This window comes from Symphalangus syndactylus, chromosome 7, assembly GCF_028878055.3.
Source record: "Symphalangus syndactylus isolate Jambi chromosome 7, NHGRI_mSymSyn1-v2.1_pri, whole genome shotgun sequence".
In the NCBI taxonomy this organism is placed as follows: domain Eukaryota; kingdom Metazoa; phylum Chordata; class Mammalia; order Primates; family Hylobatidae; genus Symphalangus; species Symphalangus syndactylus.
In genome coordinates this window covers 71,101,037-71,123,875 of record NC_072429.2, presented here as the reverse complement: position 1 = coordinate 71,123,875, position 22,839 = coordinate 71,101,037, and the positions used below count along the sequence as shown (strand labels likewise).

The window sequence follows — 22,839 nt, the reverse complement described above, 5'->3', positions numbered from 1 at the left end:
AGGTACACCACAGGCATCGCTCTGTTTGAAGAAGACACTTAAGTTGTTGAATGAAATATTTTCTCCTTCTTCCCTCCTGGCCTCCATTAGGTTTCAAGCTTCTTGAGGGTGGGCAATGTCTTTTTTTTCATTTTGTGTGTGTATGTGTATATGTGTTCATGTGTGTACATGTGCATGCAGGTACATGTAGGGGCTCAGATGGCAACCCAAAGAGTGTCAGGCACATAATAAGCCTCATATGGGTATTCATTTAATTAAGTACTAAAATGTCTAAGTGGAAACATTACTAAGCTAGTTTTTCAATGCTGAATTTGGAATTCTGAAGTCAAAGCCGATTGCACGATGTATATTTTTAGGGGAACCAAGAAGTCCTGAGGCATCTCCTTATGACTTGCCTTGGTGCCAGGTCTTTACCTTAGTGTAGTTACTTTGCTGAATGAAGGCAGGATTTCCAGAAGGTTCCTATTAAAAAGAAGCAGTATAGGGAAAAGGCTAAACTTTTGGGTTCTGTTGTCAATAGACTTGAGTTCAAATTTCAGCTCTATCACTTTTAGCTATGAAATTATCAGTACATTTATAATCTTTTAGTGTCTTCATCTAAAACATTGTAATGAAATATTAATATCCATACATAAGAATGTTTTATAAGTTAAATAGGATAATGTATAAAGAGTGTTTAATAGAGTGGTCCATTTCCTCCATAGGAAGAGGGATGAGCTATGTGATTGTGGTGAGTCTGGCTTGCAGTGGGCCATGGCTTCCAGAGGTGGGGTTGCTACACTGAAATGTAGGGAACCTAAGTCTCCATCTCTTGTCTGTCTGTCTCTGTCTCCTGCCCCCTACCTGCATCCCTTGAAGCTGAATATCCTTTCTTCCTTAGCTTCTTGCTACCAAGTGATAGTCTTGAGTCAGGGCCTGACCCCTGATACAGGCAGGGCAGCCTTCTTAAGTTTCTCCAGGAGTAACTGGAGACAGATTGAATAAGGATGAGGCCAAGCTTTTCCATTTCTCCAATGCAATTTTACAAGCAGAAATGTGATATCATATCTTGATTTCACTTGTTTCCTGGCTGAAATTGGAGAGAAGGATAAGTGAGTGACTGATATCATTTGATTTTTATAAATGTTAGTCAATATTATTATCATTGATAAGGTGGTTATTGCCCCTGTATGAGTAGGACAGTACATGTAGCCATTAATGCACGTGTATTCAGGAAACAAAAAACAAAAACTGTTGATGGAACTAATTATGGAAGAAAACCTTAAGCACCTGGTGCTTGGTCGGAAGGGGCATCTGTGAGCAAACTAAAGTAAAATCAAGTAAAGAAACCCAGAAGACAAAGTTAATGTGCTGTAATGACCTTACTAAGGCCTGAAGTTCCTCCGGAGACCTTGAAAAATAAATAACTCACAGAAACAAGTATTCCCAATGAGTTCAGTGATGCAAACATTGATTATTCCTTAGACTGCTAAGTTTGACATACAAAAGACCAATGGGATACACTGCTGATGAAGGAGAAGGAGGTCTAACTACTTTGGAAAACAATTTGAAATTCAACTGTGCAGGTGAGCATAAGCATGGAATTCCTGCGTATAAGAGAAACACTCATTTATAAGCACTGAGATAACAGCAAGTGACTGGAAACAACACAAATGTCCACTGCTGGGAGAACAGGTAAATTGTGACGTCCATATAAGAGAATGCTATACAGTAGGAAAAAATGAATGAAGTTCGGTGACATGTAACAAAACAGATAAATATTTGACACATAATGTTGTGGGGGAAAGCAAGTCACAGAAGGTTATATACAGTTGTGACTATGTAGAGTCACTATGACACTATGTATGATGTCACTTTTTATAATGCTCAACAAGAAGCACAGCTAAGGAGTATATGGTTTAAGTCTGTAAATATAGATGGTAAAATCTTTGATAAACACAAAATTCACTCTAGTGGACCTCTGTGAGTATAGGGAGGCAGGGAAGGGGCACACAGATATTACTAATATTCTACACCTTCATTTGTGTGGTTGGTTCATGGGTATTTAATTTATTATTATGTTGTAAACATGGATGTGTGTGTAAATATATATATATATATATATATATACACATATATACAATATATTACTTTTTTGTATATGCCAAATATTACATAGTAAAAAAATCTTTTAAAGCAATATCATGGTTTTTTGGGTGTAAAATGTTACCTCTCTTGGCTGAGCAGTTCTAGGCAATAATAAATAGGTTGGCTTATAAGTATTTATATTTATGTTTAAAAATAGTTTCTGGTTCCTTTGCTGAGATGGGCAAAGGACATTATCTATGGAGTCCATAAAAATACAATGATCATTCCTTATCGTAAAACACATTCACCAGCTAAAAATCATTTTTTTCACACTCTCAGAGAAAATGACTGGTCAGGCCACTCACAGTGGGTCACTCTTGGAATCCCTTGCTGAGGTGGGAGGACTGCTTGAGCTCAGGAGCTTGAGACCAGCCTGGAAAACATAGTGAGACTGAGACCTCATCTCTTCTAAAAAGAAAAAAAATTAGCAGAGCATGGTGGCATGTGCCTATAGTCCTGGCTACTTGGGAGGGTGAGGCATGAGGATCAGCTGAGCCCAGAAGTTGGAGGCTGCAGTGAGCTGTGATCATCACACTCTGGCCTGGACAACAGAGTGAGACCTGGTCTCAAAAAATAAATAAATAAATAAAATGAAAACGAAAATGACTGGTCAGAGTAGAATCTATGAGTAGACTAGAAAAGACCCTGAGGTTCTGGAGTACTATACATATTATGTACATCAGAGAAAACCATTACGGGGAAGGGTGTTGGGAGGTGTCGGTCAAAGGGTACAAAATTTCAGTTAGACAGGAGGAATAAGTTCAAGACATCTACTGAATAATATGGTGACTGTGGTTAATAACGATGTATTGTGTTTCAAAAATTGCTAAGAGAATAGATTTTTAAGTGTTCTCACTGCAAAAAAATGATAAGTATGTGAGGTAATACATATGTTAATTAGCTTCATTGAGCCATTTCATAATGTATACATATTTCAAAACATCATGTACACAATAAGTATATAATATTGTTGTCACTCAATAAAAATAGGAAACAGTAAATAAATTATAAAAATAAAATTAAAAAAGTCAGAGATTTTTAAAAAGAATAAACCATTATAATAAAACTCCACGTTATATGTCTTTGGCTTCTAATTTCTAAAAAAAAAAAAAAAAACCAAAGTGAGTTGAGTACTCTGTAAATTCAGTAGGATTGGAAAAATATTTATTTACTTAACTTCATCGTTCTTAAGACCCTTCCCCTCAAAGCACTGAATGCTTACAGATCTTTGAAATAAAAATAGCATGAGATTTATCCTGACAAAATTCAATATTATAAAACGAATCAATGACACTTTGCTCCTCTAATGGATTTGGTGTGCAATCATGCAGAACAGGGAAAGGTTGGGAGGTCTGTTGAAGCTTATCTGATAGAACAAGGCTGAATGACATAAAATCATCTTAGAGGCTACATTTACTTCAGTAAGTGTATTCATAAGGAAAAAAAATACTTCATGTTTTTCAAGTCAATGAGACTTGAACCAATGAGGAAATTAACATGCAGGATGTTCAAAGAAGTTATGACAATAAAAATTAAATTCATGTTAAATTAAGATAATCCATGTCCACTTTTAAATTAAATTGTTTATTTCTTCTAATCATCTTATTTACTCCTTCTTTGCCTTTTTTATTATCTTACTATCTGTGGGTACCACCCTGTTTTCATTCTAATTTCACACTTGACCAAAGAGCAGGGGAGCTGAACAAAGCTGTTGATATGTAAATAGCAGTTTTGAAGATGGAAGCACCAGATTGTTCCTAAACAGAAGAAAACTGCAGTTGCTTTATTTGACTGAATGGATAAAAAGGTGTCAACATATAATTTCAATTGCTCTCTAAAATAAAGTGTATCATCTAGGTTTGAACTTTATACTAAGCATGACAATATTATGGTAAGTTGACAATTATCTTGTTCGTTTCCTTTGCTTTTAGAAATAATCACAGTATTCTTTCAGAAATAAATTTTCTTACTGTGGTTTCAGATTTTGGATTTGCAAAGTCAAAGGGTTTTATTGATACAGAACCTACAGAATCTCTAATTCAGGACATAAATTAGGTTCTTTGTTTCTTTACTTCTCTAATAAACTTGCTTTCACTTTACTCTATGGACTTGCCTCAAATTCTTTCTTGCAAGAGATCCAAGAACTCTCTCTTGGGGTCTGGATTGGGACCGCTTTCCGGTAACACTTTGAGATTTGAGACCTTGCTGACCTGGAAGGACTGACCCTGGAGGGACTGCCTCTGTCAAAGACAGTACACAACTTGTCTTGGAGTTTGCCTTTCATGTGCAAACCAACCAGTCAGAGCCCATACCCCCAACCACCTCCTCTATGGAGCTCAAGCTCTTACGATCTGGGCCACTCACTGTAAATCTGCCCTAATCACCACGGGGCCAGGCACCATGCAACTAGGGACAGCTCCTCTTTCCCAGAGCCTGCTGAAATTATTCAAACTAGCCAGTACTAAACCTGTTTGCCCTGCCTTGCCTGTTTCTTTGGCAGAAACCACAACAATGGCTCCTGCTCCTTTTTCTTCCCTCTCCCTCTGCTTCCTGACACAGCCTCTGGGGCTTCCCTTTGTGGTGGTGAAATATGTGTCATGCCTCCCATTTCTAGGGATCTGTGAGTATAAAAAAACTTCTTTCATGACAATCATTTCCGCATCCGTGTGTCTTTCTACATCTCAATAAACAAATCCCAGGTACCCTTTTAAAACACCCCCACTAAACCCATTAAGATGACATCAGATTTCCTCAGGAATTGTGATCAGAGAAACCTTCACTTGGAATGAACTGGAAAAGTGAGAAGGGGTATTAAACTGAGGTGCCAAGACAATAAAATTTAGTTTGAAGAAAATCTAGTTTTCTGGATGGTTGGTCTATGCACTGCTTGGAAACATTTGGGTGATTCAATTTTGTGGCTCTCCACCTCAAATTAGCCATCATGTGGCCATCATCTCCCACAGAGTTCTTCAGGTCAGTGCAGGCCCAGAAATCACAGAAAGATATATTGTAGCCGTTCAAAGAGCAGTGCAATCATTCTGAGGCTGTACCTTACAGCTGTCACACATGATGGGAAGCAGAGAAGGCAGAGTTTCTGTGTATCACTCAAGGTCATCTGGAAAACCAGTAGATGAGGCCACACGTCTCCCAGTTCATTAGGCAGTCGGACACGAAATTCTCTGCATGATCTCCCCATCGAGTCACCCAGGTTTGTTTTATATTTCTTTGTTTGTTGGTGTCTTTTCTTTAGTAGACAAAGAACATTTTAAAGAGTTTTCAGCAGCCTCTGGTTCTAAATGTTAAGGACATTGAGGTTCTATTTATGACCACTCTCAATTGGACAAAAGGATAAGCTAGGGTTGCCTTTCTCTCACCACTTTTCATAATATTGATGTCATCTGCTGAATGTAACATTTTCCAGGTATAGACAAATATCCAACATGCCCTTGGTAGAGGAGAGAGGTAGTAGAATCATGATGCTTGTCAGCTAGGAAAGAAGCACACAGAAATACTGCTTGGGAAAGGGGTGCTTAATGCCTAGGATGAATAACAAAAATCTGTTGTACTTTATAATGATGTCTTAAATCCCACAGCTCTAGCCTGCCATGAAATTCAAGCAACAAGTACCGCTTCTGCAATACTCAAGCAACCTAAATTGTACTCAGGACTAGTACACAAAATAGATAATTGATTACAAATCTGATTTGAGAGTTTTAGTATGCAAGCAAAAATTTGACTGGCTTTTGTCCTTGGTTCTTGGGAGGTAGCCTCTAAACCCTTGAAATTTTCAGAGTGATAAGGGTGTCTTTGTTATTCATGGTGGGCCTCTGAGCTGGTGCCTGATAGTTTATGCAAATGAAGTGACTCAGGAAGGGGACTGGCTATGCTAGAAAGACCAATCATGTGATTAAAGGGTGGGAGCTCCAAGCCCGGTGATATCAACTCCACCTCTGGGGAGGGCAGCAGGGGCTGGAGATTGGAGATCAGCCTTCTGATCTCTTATCCAATCAGTCTTGTCTATTTAATAAAACCCCATTAAAAACTCTGGACACTGAAGCCCAGGTTGAATGTCCACGGTTGGCAAATCTCTGTGTACTGTCACACACCAATGTGCTGAGAGGGGAATGCATCCCTAAGAATGATGAAAGTTTCATGGTTGAAATCACCCTAGATTTTGCCCTATGTGTATATGTTCTAATTTGTATTTTTTTCCGTAAAACTATAATCACAAACACAGTGCTTCCAATGAGTTCTTTCTAGTCAATTATCAAACCTACAAGGGTAGTAGGAATGCCTGAATTTGTGGCCAGTTGGTCAGGAGTAAGCATGGCTCTGGGACTCTGAATTTGTGGCTGGTGTCTGAAATGAGGACAGTCTGATGGAGGACTGTGCCTTTAACCCCTGGGTAACTATGAGCACGCATGCCCTAAAAATATGCATGTTCATTTTCTCTTACATCCTTCTCTCCTAATTAACACTGCACATATTTTTAGGATTAAAAAACTCCTTATTGCAGATTTATTTTATTAGTGCAGCTTTTCTACTTGCTAGGTTTCTTTCCCAAGGTGGGGTAGGTAGTTGGCACCAGTTCTCTCTGGATCAGGGAGGTGGAGGGATCCCAACATGCACATTTAATTCAGGAGGTGAAAGAGAGAGCTGCAGTAGCAGTGTGCTGGGTTCTTTCTGCCTATGTCCTAAGTCTCTTTGGACTCTGTCAACCAGGACCATGCAGCTCAGCGAAGCTGGCAGTAGCCACAGCAGTGGAAGGACAAGACACACAGGATCCAGTGGGGCAGCCTATAAGCCCATTGCAAAGAGAATACATTTCAAACAACTTTCCTGCCCGTGGGTCCTCAGGATCTGGCTTACCCCTATGGCTTTTTCCTGTCATTGTGCATTAGGCTCCAGCCACATTAGCCTTTTTACTACTGCTCAGCTGTTCTCAGTTTGTTCTTGCTTCAGGTCCTTGGCACTTGTGTTTTCTCTCTGGGATGCTCGGCCCTAAGCAATTCACATGGCAGCTCCTTCTCAGCATGGACAGTTTAGCTCCAATATTACTTCCTTCCAGAGGTATCCAGAGGGAGTGGAAAGGCTCCCCATCTTTCCTTTATCTAGCCCCATCCTGGAGCTACTTCCTAGCCCATTACTTGGCTTATTTTCTTTAAAGGGCTTATTGCTACAGATATTATATTATTCCTATATTTTGTTACAAATATATTTCTGTCTCTACCTCTCCCACACAAATAACCCTAACATAAGCACTGTGATGACATGGGCTTTACAGCTACCTTGTTTACACTGTGTCCTTGGCCCACGGAATAGTAACTGGCAGTTATTACTGGATGAATGGTGGAACAGCATTCACCAAGTGCTGCTCACTGTGGTAGGTGGTATGAGGCTTTTAGGAAATGCACAATACTCATTTCTTCTCTTAAGGAACTGTGGAAACTGAGTCACATACACATATGAAAGAGTGAACTGCAGTCATTTCTGTGGCTCCTTCTCTCTACTAGGTCTCATTCAAAGTCCTGCACTTGGTTTTCTCTTATTCCTGGCTTTACGGACCTATCCTCTCCCAGATTTCAAATAGTATCCCTAAATCACTTTCAACAGTCTCAACAAAATAGATAAAAGGCCGGTTTATTTTTTTATATTATTTTTAAAGGTTAATATTGTCTCTCTGGAAGCATAAAGTAAAGCTCCCCCCCAATAAAAAGAAGAATACAAAATCTGATAAAGGAATTGGGGAAAAATATATAGGAAAATAAGATTTAGGGCTCCCAAATTCACTAAAACTACATTATGAAATATAAGGCCCTCTTAACTACAAGAAAAAGACTTATGGAGCAATTATTTTCTCATATTTTTCTAAGGGCAAAGTTTTAGTAGGATTTTATCTGATGTGGTTGACATATTTTAAAGTATACTTGAATCTGTATAATAATATGTGAAACTTACAGGAAATGTGATAGTATATATACAATATGTCATAATTTCACTGTCTTGTTAAAGATAGAAAAAACACCATTGGTTGGTTGCCTGTCTCAGAAGAAAAAATACAGAAAGCAAATAATTTAAATGAGTTACAATTTATCCAATTTAGAATCAAATAAAAATGCCATGGGCTCGGCGCCAAAGATTATTCTTGGACTGGAATTTGTTCAACACCCTAAATTTAACTAGCTGCGATCCCCTTTAAACTGCCATCCAATACAGTCTTTTGAAATAAAGAATGTGCTTTTAAAGGGAAATTGGCATTCCACCTGAATATTTATTCTCTAGATAAACACATGCAGTCTTTTGCAACACACTCAACGTATACTAAGGAAGGTACAGGTCACAGTTAGAGATGACACACACAAGTAGTCATGTGTTTTCTCTCTGGGCCATAACTGCCTAGAATATTGCCACATTTATAACTTGGTTATGGACAGGCAACTTTGGTGTCTAACATTTCATAAGGAATTGTCTTAATGTTTCTTAAAGTCATAATATACTACAGCTAGAAAAGATCTTTCAGAATGTTTAGCTGCAATTCAAGGTCCTCATTTTATATATGAACAGGCTGAGGCCATCATTCTAATACCAGTAAGTGACATATCCATGGTGTCACCTGGAGCCCACGTCCTCTTTCTTTTATTTATGGATGTAGACTGCACTTCATTAAAAATAAAATATGACTAAGAGTCGTCATCTGCCTGAAAGGTGCTCATGGCTGAGTGAGACATAGCCCATACCATGTTTCTAGTCCTGGGAACATATGGGACAGAGCTGGTATAGATTCCACCCCAACCCAATGGCAACATTTATAAATGCTGTTAAAGTGTAGCTATCATTTTTTAAAAACACAGAGCCAAGTCTGAAAGAAGAATTTATCATCAGACGTCACGGGTAAAGTCATAGGCTGACTGCAGGATCCCGTGCATTGGCTCTGGCCCACTCTGCCAAGGATGGGAGATGTGAGATGTGAGTGGAAGCTGGGATGAAGAATGCTGCGGAAAGCCAGATCTCTGGAGAAAATGCCCCTTCCACGCACAGGAGGACAGGAAACGTTCTTCCGATACAAGTACCTAAGGGGATGAAGAGGTTGATCACCACATTATTTGTGGTGTGGGAAGTTAGAGGCTACCTGGATGCCCATAGCTGGCATGAGGGATCAGTCAGCCAGAGAGGCAGCAGGCCAGCGTATTCTGCCTGTGGCTCTGAAATGTGGTGAAGTGGGAGGTGTCTTCAGCGATAAATAGAAATCCCAAGGCTGCACCAGCCATGGGTGTAAAGTCTTAATTTATACCACCCTTATGGTATTAGGAATCCTAAGCAAAGACAACCCCTACCTAGCTAAACTGTTTTTCAAGTGAGAAAGCAATATTATAAACATGTTCAAAAAAAGACTACACGAATTTTTACAGACCTGTCCTGAATTACCAAAGAATGTACTTCAAGAAGGCGAAACTTGTACTCAGACAGAAAGAATGGGATTCAAAGATCAATGGTGAACAAATACAGTTTTAAACTATGGCAAAATCTAAATAAGCCTTAATTGAAACCATAATAACAATATAATGTAAAAACAGGGTAGCAAAAATATACACAATTTGAAATAAGCACATGTTGGTTGATGGGCATTTAGGTTGGTTCCATATTTTTGCAACTGCAAATTGTTCTGCTATAAACATGCATGTGCAAGTGTCTTTTTCATACAATGACTTATTTTCCTCTGGGTAGATACCCAATAGTGGGATTGCTAGATCAAATAGTAGCTCTACTTTCAGTTCTTTAAAGAATCTCCATACTAATTTCCATAGTGGTTGTACTAGTTTACAATCCCACCAGCAGTGTAGAAAGTGTTCCCTTTTCACCACATCCATGCCAACACCTATTATTTTTTGATTTTTTAATTATGGCCATTTTTGCAAGAGTAAGGTGGTATGGCATTGTGGTTTAATACTACTCAGCCATAAAAAAGAACAAAATAATGGCATTTGCAGCAACCTGGATGGAATTGGAGACCATTATTCTAATTGAAGTAAGTCAGGAATGGAAAACCAAACGTCAAATGTTCTCACTTACAAGTGGGAGCTAAGATATGAGGATGCAAAGGCATAAAAATGATACAATGGACTTTGGGACTAGGGGGAAGAGTGAGGGGGTGGAATGAGGGATAAAAGACTACACACTGTGTGCAGTATACATTGCTTGGGTGATGAGTGCACCAAAATCTTAGAAATCACACCTAAAGAGGCCAGGCGCGGTGGCTCACGCCTGTAATCCCAGCACTTTGGGAGGCCGAGGCGGGTGGATCACGAGGTCAGGAGATCGAGACCATCCTGGCTAACACAGTGAAACCCCGTCTCTACTAAAAACACAAAAAATTAGCAGGGTGAGGTGGCGGGCGCCTGTAGTCCCAGCTATGTGGGAGGCTGAGGCAGGAGAATGGTGTGAACCCCCAGGGGGCAGAGCCTGCAGTGAGCCGAGATTGCGCCACTGCACTCCAGCCTGGGTGACAGTGAGACTCCATCTCAAAAAAAAAAAAAAAAAGAAAGAAATCACACCTAAAGAACTTATCCACGCAACCAAACACTACCTGTTCCTTCAAATCTATTGAAATAATAATAATAAAAGAAATATATGCACAGATAAGAGAGTCACTAATTCTACCTGGGGAGTAAAGAAAGAGTTGATTTTGAACTGAGTATCAAAGGCTGAGTAAGAACTTAGCAGGTAACAGGGGGCAAAAGGAGGTTTTCAGAGGTAAGGCTCCTAAGTACAAAGGTACATGGAACATTCTAGAAACTGTTCACAAGCCAAGTGTTCATGGGGAAGTGGCAGAATACAAAGCTGGAAGGCAGGCTCCAAATCTGGTCTTCTTCCTTTCAAATCAATGTCTTCAGAATCAGCTTCTATGAAATGTCAGATTACAATAAAAAAGGGATATATAGAAAACACATGAAATTAAAACACACTGTTGGTGGGACTGTAAACTAGTTCAACCATTGTGGAAGTCAGTGTGGCGATTCCTCAGGGATCTAGAACTAGAAATACCATTTGACCCAGCCATCCCATTACTGGGTATATACCCAAAGGACTATAAATCATGCTGCTATAAAGACACATGCACACGTATGTTTATTGCGGCACTATTCGCAATAGCAAAGAGTTGGAACCAACCCAAATGTCCAACAACGATAGACTGGATTAAGAAAATGTGGCACATATACACCATGGAATACTATGCAGCCATAAAAAATGATGAGTTCGTGTCCTTTGTAGGGACATGGATGAAACTGGAAACCATCATTCTCAGTAAACTATCGCAAGGACAAAAAACCAAACACCGCATGTTCTCACTCATAGGTGGGAATTGAACAATGAGAACTCATGGACACAGGAAGGGGAACATCACGCTCCGGGGACTGTTGTGGGGTGGGGGGAGGGGGGAGGGACAGCATTAGGAGATACACCTAATGCTAAATGACGAGTTAATGGGTGCAGGAAATCAACATGGCACATGGATACATATGTAACAAACCTGCACATTGTGCACATGTACCCTAAAACCCTAAAGTATAAAAAAAAAAAAAAAAAAAAAGAACAACAACAACAACAACAAAAAAACATAATGGAAAGAGAAAACTCTTCATTTTGGTAATCAACAGTATTTCGGTATTTCAGTTCACACTTTGAAAATGGATCTGAAAAATGAACATGTCTTGAGAATAGAGAAATACAGATTACAAACTGTGAAAGATCTAAGACGTCAATTAAAATACCCAAAGTTATAATATACAGGATGCAATAACCCATGGAACAATTTATAATTCATTTTTCTCTTGCTGCAAATCTCTACCTCTCAGTATTAAAAAATAGTTAAGTCACATAAATTTCAAAATGCTTGATTGTAGTTGGAAGAATTGACAAATATAAGATCTTGTGGGAAGAAAGGTCAGTATTTAGGATTTAAAGATAGGCTGAGGGATTTTCTTTGGCTGTAATTCAGACTAAAGCATTCAAAGGAGAGTCCAGGGCTGGAAGCACATTGTGAAGAAAGTCAAGATTGTATTTCTCCATCTAAGCCTTTTCCTGATCTGCCCCTTCCTTTTGGCAGCCATTTGTTCATGGGCCTCTCATCTTTTCCCCATGAGAACTTGCTCTTTGGGAAGGGTTTTATAAGCCTATTCATATGAGATATGAATGACTACTATGGCTTAATAGGGTATCTTCCTCTGCCATATTCACTTTTTAGTAGGGGACAGTGGCCTCAATTTCTTATTGAAGAACTTGAAGCCTTAGCCAGTTACATTGAGAGCTGAATCTTGATCTGAGGCATTCCAAGAGCCCTAGTGTTCAATACATGGGTCCCTGTTTATATCCCCTAGCCATAAATCTTGTTCTGAATCTGTTACAGGAATGATCACCTCATTTTCTCTTCTGGGTCAATGTCAATATGTCAATAAAGACAGTACTTGTTTGATATGACACAATTTCAAACATCATACAAATAATTCAACTTGATCTGAGTTTAACTACTATTGAATATTAGCCAGGCTCAAAGAATATCAATATCAAGCAAATTTAGAAAGAAGAAGATACAACACATATGTTCACAAGGAAGTATTTTTTTTCTTAACAGACTCTGAAACTCTCAGAAGAGTATTTACAAAATGTTATTCATTACGTTACTATACTAGGCCCAAAGTACAGCTATCTAGAAGCAGTTGTACTGTTCCAATAAATCAATCAGCAAATATTCACTAAATGTTTGTTTTGTGTACAGTATTGTACATGGCACAATTTTATGTGGTTTCTCTCTTCTGTTTAGTTAGAAAGTTAGAATTCCCATCAAACAATCAGAACAAAAAATAAAGGGATGAACAATATGGTACTGATAGAACTGATGATTGAGTACCCTTTCTATTTCTTCCAAAGCTTCCTTTGATCTACAGGACAAAGTCCAAATCCTTTGCTATGTTTTAGGGAATCCTTTTTCTTGGTCTCTATTTATTTTTTCCAGCATCATCTTCTAGCACATTCTTCTATAAACTCAAAGCCCCAGCCCTACCAAACCATATGTAATTTTCTAGATTTATCATCTGTTTTTGCACCTCCAGACCATTCCTTCTGCTTGAAATGCACTTCCACTCACTTTTGCTTAATTCCTACTTGTCTTTTTAAAAGTTTTCTCCCCTAAGAAGTCTTCTCTATTCCCTAAAAAGTTTTGTGTCCTCCAATTTGTTTCTATTGTATCTATGTCTTTAACCCTATGCCAGCAATTTCACAAAGTATTGAAATAACTTCTCTACTTGTCTAATTCCCCTGTTAACCATAGTTTTTAAAAAGTGAGTAAGAATCTGTACCTCATTTATATTTTTGTCCCCAGTGCCTAATGTGAAACCATGGCACATAATAAGTGTTCAATAAATATTTATTAAATGAATCCCAGTTCTGGAGGGTGGGGGTTGAGAGGAGACAGATGGTAGGTAGATTTTCTTCCAGAGGGCTGAAATATTTGACTATGAAAGAAGAAACTTTGAGTGAGAACACAGTAGATCAGAGTGATTATGGGGTGATACCTATGAAACCATATAGGATATAGGTGAGATAAACAGATATACTGAAATCCACAATATATCCTAAAGCCAGGACCTGTCACTTGTTACTTGAAAGGTAAATTCAAGGAGAAAGAAAATAATCTTTTAATCCTAATAAATGGTATAGTTGGAATATGTAAATAATTTTTTTTAAAAACCTATTAAACTTGATGTCAAAATGAAAACTATATCCTATGTCAAAATGTTCCCAGATGCCCCTATTGAAGAAAATCTCTGGCTAGATGATAGATGTTACTTAATATGATAAAACTCTTTTAAACTTAACTCTTGGTTCAGTGTGTTATTATCTTGCCAGGGATGCTCAAACTTGACCCTCTGTGCCCTGGTACTGAGGTGCATTTTGCCAGAACAACCAAGTCGCAGCAACCAATTAATCTTAATCATCACATGCCAACTGTGTGCAGTTACAGCAAGACAGCAAGGAGTGGAGTAGAGATGACTTGCTTTTCTCCCAGGGATTGGCAGAGGGTATAAAGGGCTTTATGTGGCTCCCCACATTAACGCATTGGCGTATTCAGTGACACATAGCCAGGGCTGGCTCTGAAGGATAGACGCAAACACTGGAGAGAGCTGAGAAGGAGGAAACAAACTTGGGGCTGGCAGTTGCTATCTTAGAAGACAACTTAGACAACAGTCCTTTAAGCATCAGGAAACAATCTTAGAAGTCACTTTTGATAGAATGACCACTCAAGTTATGATTTGGTGATCAATTCCCAGAGGGGCTTCCTGCCTACAGTCAGAGTTTAGGGTGAGTTAAAGGTCGGCACAAACTTCTAATAAAAGTAGAAAGACACATGTTTGTAGTTCAGAAATTGTAGGTAGCCATTTCCTCTAAAATGAGGGCTCTTAACCTTTCTTGAGGTGTCATGGAGCCTCTGAGATGTTGGTGGACATTATGGATCATCTTCCAGGAGAAAATACACAATTCTTACACGTAACAGAGCATTGGCTACCCAAACCCCATTTCTCAGAGAGCCCCTCAAGTTGAGGACTCTTTTAAAGAATCTCTGAAAACTATATTGGTTTAGAGTATGTCAGTTTGTGTAAAAGGGTATGTTTCTGATATGAATAGTCTGGAAATTCTTGATTATACATGGATGGTGCAAGGCTGCAGTGGGTCTAGGGCCACCATTTCCAAAATGAGGAAAATCCTGCATCTCATTCGGATATTTTTTTAGTGGTACCTGATAGAGGTGTTTCTAAATTATAGTAGAAATGCCATCAAAACTAGGGAATCTGAAAAACAAATGTTAGGAGTAAAAGGCTCTGTAACCATGAAGAACTGAGTTTTGCGTATTCTTCTGAGGAGAAGGAATGCAGACTATTGTCTGTTCTTGAACCTACAGCAAGACAGTCCTCCTCAACTGTTGCCCCAGTCCACCCCATTGCCATGTCCAACTACTAGTTAGTACTAATAAATTTAGTAATCTTCCCATCTTACCGCAGAGGACTCAATTTGCAACTCAATACCGCAATCATGATGTCTTCCACGCTGCCATGAAGTTTGCCAATTATAATAGTTGAAACTAAACATTGAATCTGGCTATGTCTAGCAAATATCACAGAAGGATCTACATTCTCTTTAAATACTACTATTGAGAACATTTATCTTCAACTAATTTGCATTAATGAACACTGCTAAGCAGCCACGTTTACAAGCTGTGAAGGTGTAAACTTGTCCCATAGTAACTCTGAATTGAAGCCAAGATTTTAATCAGAACAGGCTATCAATTTTGCCCATAAGGAGCATTTATTGCTTAATATAGTTGGAAAAATCCAGATATGATCAATCACAACTAATGGTCCTTAGTTGGAAGGCAAGTACATTGCTGTTTATTTAGTTCAGAAATTATTTGCAAACTAAACTATAATCCAAGCTTATGTTAAAAAATCAGTTAGAACTATCATTAGACTCTTTCACAAAGCTTATTTTATGCTTAAATATCTGAGAAAGGGTACTTTTTACTAACTGTAAATTTTCAGTCACCTTGGTTTCTTGTATGCCGAATAATACAAATAAAAACAACCATAACAAAAAAGCAAAAAAAATTAGCAACTTCATTTCAATGCTGCACAACTGTGAAGCACAATTATAAATTATTTAGCTTAACATGTAACATATATAAATGTATATACAAGGATAGAAAAATATTTATATGTGTATATTCTTTCAAGGAGCATATCTTCCAAGCAATCACCAGTACATTTACTATAGCAGGAATAATACTAAATTTCTCAGCAGTTGAGGTTCCCTGCAATAGAGTGCTCCCAAAGAAATCTCTGACATCATTCCAAAATAACTAATCACATGTTATGTTAACTTGGCTCAGTTTTTACCATTGTATTTACCTTTATTTCAAATTTCAGTTATAAACTTTAAGTTAATTTAGAATGCATTATCCTTGTATCTTGTTAGTTAGAGACTGAAGCAGGGGTGCTGAAAGAGTTGGCTGGAAGGTAGGGGATAATAAGAAATGAATCTGAAAACCAAGCAAACTCTTTTTCTGTTTGTTTCAAACATGGCATCTTGTCAAACAAATGTAAGGAGAATCCATGGTTCAGTAATGAATGAACATTAACACTTGTCATGGATTCTTAAGACGAGTTAATCATTTTAGGTTTCAACTAATGAACCTTGGAAACTGATTATCTTGTTATTTTACTAATAACAACTCTTGGGATAAAACCAAGGTAGCAGACAAGTCCTCCAGTTCTCTGTCATCAAAATAGAACAATATATTTCTGGTCCACAACCTCATATCCAAACATCTTGGGGCCAGATATATTTTAGAATTCAAGCTTTTTTTTTTTAATTGACGGAGAGACAATAGGTTGTATATATTGAATTTGTATAATATGGCCATCAGAGAATCCAAATCATTCGTATTTTTTCAGTGAAATGTTTCAATAGTCATATTAAGTGGTGTAATTATACAATAAGTAAAGACTATTAGTAGCCTCACATCAGTTCAGGTCAAGTTTTGCTGGCAAGTGAGTTTTGGTGCAAAACTTAAGAAATATTTCAGTTTTCAGTGTTGTTGGAATTTTGGAATCACAGAATAAAAACTTGTGGGCCTGCACAGATATATGGAAATTGTTTCCATACCATATTCTCTAAGCAGTAGCAATCATCAAACAACTTGTCTATCAACTTGTAGTTTGATTTACTGGGAAGCTATAATTTATATGAAAGATGAAATTTGGCCCACTCTGCCCAGTTTCTGCAATACATCTTAACAACATCCATTAACAACAATCTTGTTGGATCTGAACAAATCAAGAGACTAAGGGACTGGCAATCCATTTAGTAAATGACTGCTATGCATACTGTGTCTATTATATGCATATTCCTAAACAAACTGTGCCCTACTGCTCCCAAAAGACAGACCAGGATTGTTCTTCTTCTTAATATACTAAGCAAATAAAATTAGCTAGTCCAATGTGTATTAATACCTGGAGAGAACACACAGAATAGAAAGGCCAGCCTTGATGAAGTAGGAATGAGATTCAGTGTCTGAATTTTTGCCGATTGTACTAGATGACATTACTACACAGTAAAGTTCGAGAATCACTGATCTAGACAATACCTTGTTACATTATCACCTCAGCTGTTTTTGCATGGAAGACCTTTACCCGAGCTGAGTATCAAGGTTGACGTACAGATTTCTTGCGGGAAATAGGAAATTATTGCCATTTTTTTTGGTAAGATACACAATGACTTTTATGAGCAAAATAATATGTCTTTCTGGGAAATGATGTGATTCTAATCAAAGTACTTTTAAAAGCCTCAATACTTATCTATAGCAAAGCACAAGAAATAATCAAAAAAGTCACTTCCTGGTGACCAATTCTTATTTGTACAAATTGTGTTAAATAAGGGAACTTCATTCCTGGATGCCACTTAGAATTGTGAAGACGATGGATTGGGGAGTCTGTGATTTAAATAGCTGGGGTGGTATAAAGTGACTATAATTTGACTATGAATCATGGTGATGCTCACAGGAAGATTGTGACAAGGAGACAAAGGGGCCCCACTGTCCATTATAAACCACTGAATTGCCTTCAGATAAATGCATCTTGTCCTTTGAGTGGAAGCCACCTATCAAATTCCCCCCACAGCCTGTTTTGTTCATAGTAGTGAAAATGCACTTCTTACAGTACAAGCTGCCTAATTCATTAGCACAAGCCTGCATGGACTACCTGCCTCGCCCTGGTGGGGAAGAACAAGGGAGAAAAGAGTTCAGAGTTTTCTAAAAGGGCTGACCTTTATCTGAAGCTGTCGAAAATCTTCCTTGTTATTATGAGGTGCTCCATGCACCATGCAGCCAGGTAATCCCCTAGAGCATGCCTTCACTGACTGACATTAATGTCCTCTTTCAAGACGTAGTGTTCAGTCTACTTGGTATTGAAGACATTCAGGGGGCATGGCAATGAGCCTCATTCAGCTTTCTTCTCCCAGGGAATATTCACCCATGGTTACCAGAGACACGCCTGGTATCGTATTATGGATCCTGTAGTTCAGACGTCATAGTAGCATCCAGCTTCTTGAAAATACCTTTTCAGTGTGTCAATACAGGTAGGAAAGATTTCAGACAATTCTTTAAAAAATATTTAAAAGCACCAAATGACACAGATGTCCTCCCTTTATATCCAACAGTTTGTAACTTCATATACATGCTCTTTGGAAAGAGCTAGGGGATTCTAGTTGAACCAGTCTGAGTGATAATAATGGGGACATATTTTGAAATGGTTGAAGTCAAAGTTTCATTATAAGAACAAAGACAATAGGCTGCTGGGATGTACTGATGTTGGCTCTTATTTTCACCAAAGCTGCCTGTACAGGTTGAGCCTAGGCTAACAGTATGAAGCACTTTTGAAATGATAATGCTGTGTTTGTAGTCTTTATGGATAAAATACCGTTACGCTGAATCTATGCTACAGTTGATAATGAGACTGCTTTTACATCTTAAAGGAGTATCTAATTACTAACCTAAATGTTTTCTATTCCAGATTGCAGATGATAAATACTCCTTAAGCAATCTTCCAAATCAGCTTAGCAGCCTGGGAGAGGATCAAGGAGAGTTGCCTTTAAGAAGAAGCAGCATCTATAAAAAGAACTGGATCAAAAGTAGACGCCCGATCACACACCCACTGTGGCTGGGCTGACAAAAATAGCCACTTGCACAGATTTAGTTCACTTCAATGTCAGGCTTCCCCCTCCGACCACTCTGTCTCCCTTCCCACCTCCAAGAATTCAGTGCTCATAGCAGGTGCCTTCGAGTCATCCACACCAAACGTGGGGCTACATCGAAAATCAGGGGCTACATCAGAAACTGCAACTTGGGGTGATCGGCTCAGAACACTCCTATTCCTTGCTGTCCTAATGACTACCTTCCTGGAAAAGGATGGTTTTGGAGTGTCAACATGTAGAACATGTCTACAGGGTGCCGGGTACCATTCTGAATGCTTTACAGGCACGACTTCATTGAGTCTGCTGACAGTCCTATATCACAGTCATTATAATCCCTGCTTTACAGATGAGGAAATGTTGACTCAGATAAATCACATATTCAAGGGCATATATTTAATTAGTGGTAGACTCTGAACCCAGATCTGATTGCAGAACCCATGCTTTCAGCCATTATGCTAGGCTGCCTCCTGTTTGGTCAAGAATGGAAGACTCATTGCATGCCCTGGTTGAAAGTCCATCCTGGTTGAACTGAGTATGTCAATTATCTACACTTTGTCTCACACATCAAAGCCAAAGTCAAAATTCTTGAATCTAGTTGGCTTGTATTTTAAAAAGACAATGTAAGTGAAAAGTAAATAAAGGGATATCATTTTGCTAAATCTTTATTTGAAAACTGAACACACCATGAGAACACATAGCTTAAAGGTGATAAATGAAGTTACATCTCTTAGTATAACATCTGCTCAGACTAAATAACAATAACCTTCACGTTTGTATGACCTTCCCTCCTTCTGTTCTTCTTTCTTCCATACCTTCTCTCTATTTTCTCCTCCTTACTCCCTTTCTCTTACATGTTAATTTATCTTTTCATGCATTTATCTGTTCTTTTTTCTTTTTTTTTTTTTTTTTTTTTTTTTTTTTTTTTTTTTTTAGTATCTTCAACACATCAGGCAGAGTGCTAGGGGCTGGAGATGCAAAGATAAAATTACTACTCTCAAAGTGCTTACATTTTAGTTGGGGAAAGAGGTGAGTCACAGGTAAGTGATAGTGCAGGATGATATACTTTATGACATGGACATCTCATGGAGTGCCATCATAGCACCAGGGCTGAGTAGGCAGCCTAGTCTTAGAGAGGTACAAGACGCTCTTACACATCTTATTTTTAATATCATGCCTTATACTTAATATTAATCTCAAGCATGGTTGAAAAACAGTTAATAGATGGAAGTCATGCTTATGCAACCTACTCCTTTCCCCAAGTCCGCAGGATCGCCAGCAATGGCTGAAACATCTCAGTTGCTATAAATATGGGCTGGCTAGGTGCTTCTAAGTACTTTCTTAGCTCATCAATTCTTGCAGTCAAAAATCCTTTGAAAAACAAATCTAGCTATGAACTAAATGTCTCAATTCTATTAGTCACATGTTCTTGCAATGTCTAAATGTTCAAAGGAAAAAAAAAAAAAAAAAAGAAAGTGACCAGCACAATGTTGCCAGATGTTCCCTAGAAGCCTGTGGGCTGCCTCTCAGCAGCAGAGTCAGGGAGGAGTGAAGACTCATTACACCACTACAGCTTGTCACATAAGCAGGCTCTGCCTCACATTCACTTGTAAAGTTGGAGTTTGAGTTGACAGACCGATGAACTGTAGTGCTCACAGGTTCTAGCTAAGGAGTAGCACCTTCCAACTAAAGACCTGCAGCTAGACACATAATAAGCTGCCTCCAAATAGACAACTGTACAGACAAGTAAGAAAGCTACTACAGCAGACAGCTCAACTCCCAAGGCCAGCAGAATAAAAGAAAACATATTCTGTGGGAAATAAACAAAACACCCTGTACCAGATAGAATCCACTTGGCTGCAGTGACTTCCAACAGAGGCTTCCTCTTGGCATCTGAAGGAGGAGATTCAGCAGGGAACTCACATCTAACTGTGTAGAAACCTTTTCTATTCTACAAAGATGAATTAGCTAAACTCATGGGCACTACCAGATGCTACATATGACTTCAGCAGAGGCAATCTTTAGGCAGCTGGTTCCTAGGAAACCAAAGTGGCCCCAGACTCACAAGACTGAAATTGGCAAAGATCTAGCTTACCAGGCATAACATCAAAGAATCAGAATTTCTAAAATCAATTATCTGTTCAAACATAGAACACTTTCCATTAGAAGTTCTGTGACATATATTGATTTATGATCTGTTTTTCCCTCCTCTTCATTTCTCATCATTGTCCTGAGAGGAGTGGCCTTAGCATTTCACATTGCCTGAGAGGCAACGGAAGCTGAGAAAGGTCAAATGATATGTTCACACTCACATTGAACACTGCCTCTCACTTGTGACTAAGCGCCACACTGCATCACAGTATTTATCCTTGAGGAAGTGGCCTTGCCCAAAGCAGCTCCTAAACTGGTACCTTTTATATGAAGCTGCTGTCTTCTTGTCTGTGAAATATTTTTAAAAGCACAGTAACACTTGGTTAATGGGCAAACTCTCTTGGCAGATACTTCCATGTTTAACATACAATGATGATTGATGTTCAAAATGAGGATTGCCAGATTCTGAAATGCCTTCTGAATCATTAAAAGAAATTAATTGTGTCCAATATGGTTTTGTCTTCAGTGTATTTAATTGTATGTTAATTCTTAAGTGAACTATTAATCACTGATATATATGATGACTTTCTTGCAAATGAAATATGTGAGTAGCCAAAACATTTCATCCTCTCAAAGTATAGGATAATATATGTACAATGCAAGATGTTTTCCTCTTACTCTCTCCATCTTCCCCACTCACCCTTCCATCCAGTCCACCTTTATAGCCCAGCTCTTTGAAGTGTGAGTTTCTGGCCACTGCAACAGAATCATTAAGGATCCACATCTCACATCCAGCAATCATTTCCTAGCCCTTAGTGAAATGACACACAACAGAAGGGAAGGAATAGGAAGAAGAGTTAACCATGGCTTCCTGGTCAGGAAAGCTAAACCCCTGCATCACTGTTTTTGTACAAGAGAACATCTTCTTCTGGTATGAAGTCTTCCCATTTTTTTTATAGTCTAAGGTGGTTTGTTTTAGTGAGAGTTATCTGAACAATTTCTTAAAAATACGATTATAAGAAATTGTCCAAGTTGGCTGGTCTTCAGTAGTTCAACATTGGGCTCAATTATACGTTATGATTCTGATGTTTTAAAAAATTACATGCTATATTCTTTCTCTCTACACATACTATATTTTACTTAGATGATTTAACTCTGCCATTGTATCTTTGGAGGTTCAGTATTCAAAGTAAAAGTATCTAAGAAAGAGCTAATTGCTTTTTTCCCTTCACATCTCACTGTTTATTGAAAAGGGAAAATGAAAAAAATGACATTGACTGTGAAGGAACCAGGACAAATGAATTAGTTTGTGAGTTATTGCCTTATTACGAACTCAGTAAGACTTTGCTAGATTAATAAAAAAGGCAAATCACAACAGGTATAATTAATCAATCATTAAGATAAGCATGATACACTTTGTTATTTCCTAATATGATTTTAGTATTCAATCGACATTTAATTCGAAATTGATACAAATTAATCTAGATTTCATCAAAGGCTATTTTAGATATCCAGGTTAAAATTTATTCAAATGTATTTGGAATGGCAGTTGACTGCTTACAGATAAGAAAAGTCACAAGGGGAGATGTGTCAAAAGCAAAACTATAAATGTACTTTTGACTCTAGTAGGCCCTTAACAAGCTCAACTCCTCCCCTACCCTCTAGGCGACACTGAAAGTTTTGCTACTAATGTATAGCATAAGTTCTCTCCTCAGGAGCAGACAGAATTGGGGGCTTCCTATGTGGGATGATGTCTAGGGGCATCAAGAAGGAACTTTACATTAAACAACACCAACAACAACAGCACCACAGAATTATCAGGAA

General features: G+C 38.3%; 1 protein-coding gene and 1 long non-coding RNA gene across 2 annotated transcripts in view; both read right to left on the bottom strand.

Annotated features, from left to right (window-relative positions):
* KCNB2 (potassium voltage-gated channel subfamily B member 2) overlaps positions 1-22,839 on the bottom strand; it is a 405,284-nt gene that overhangs the window by 182,551 nt on the left and 199,894 nt on the right. The window lies entirely within an intron of this gene.
* On the bottom strand, positions 117-21,068 carry LOC129486499 (uncharacterized). Its single transcript, XR_008659007.2, has 3 exons — positions 20,764-21,068; positions 2,433-2,500; positions 117-1,703 (listed from the first exon to the last, which is right to left on the bottom strand). It is a non-coding gene; the product is annotated as an uncharacterized lncRNA (long non-coding RNA).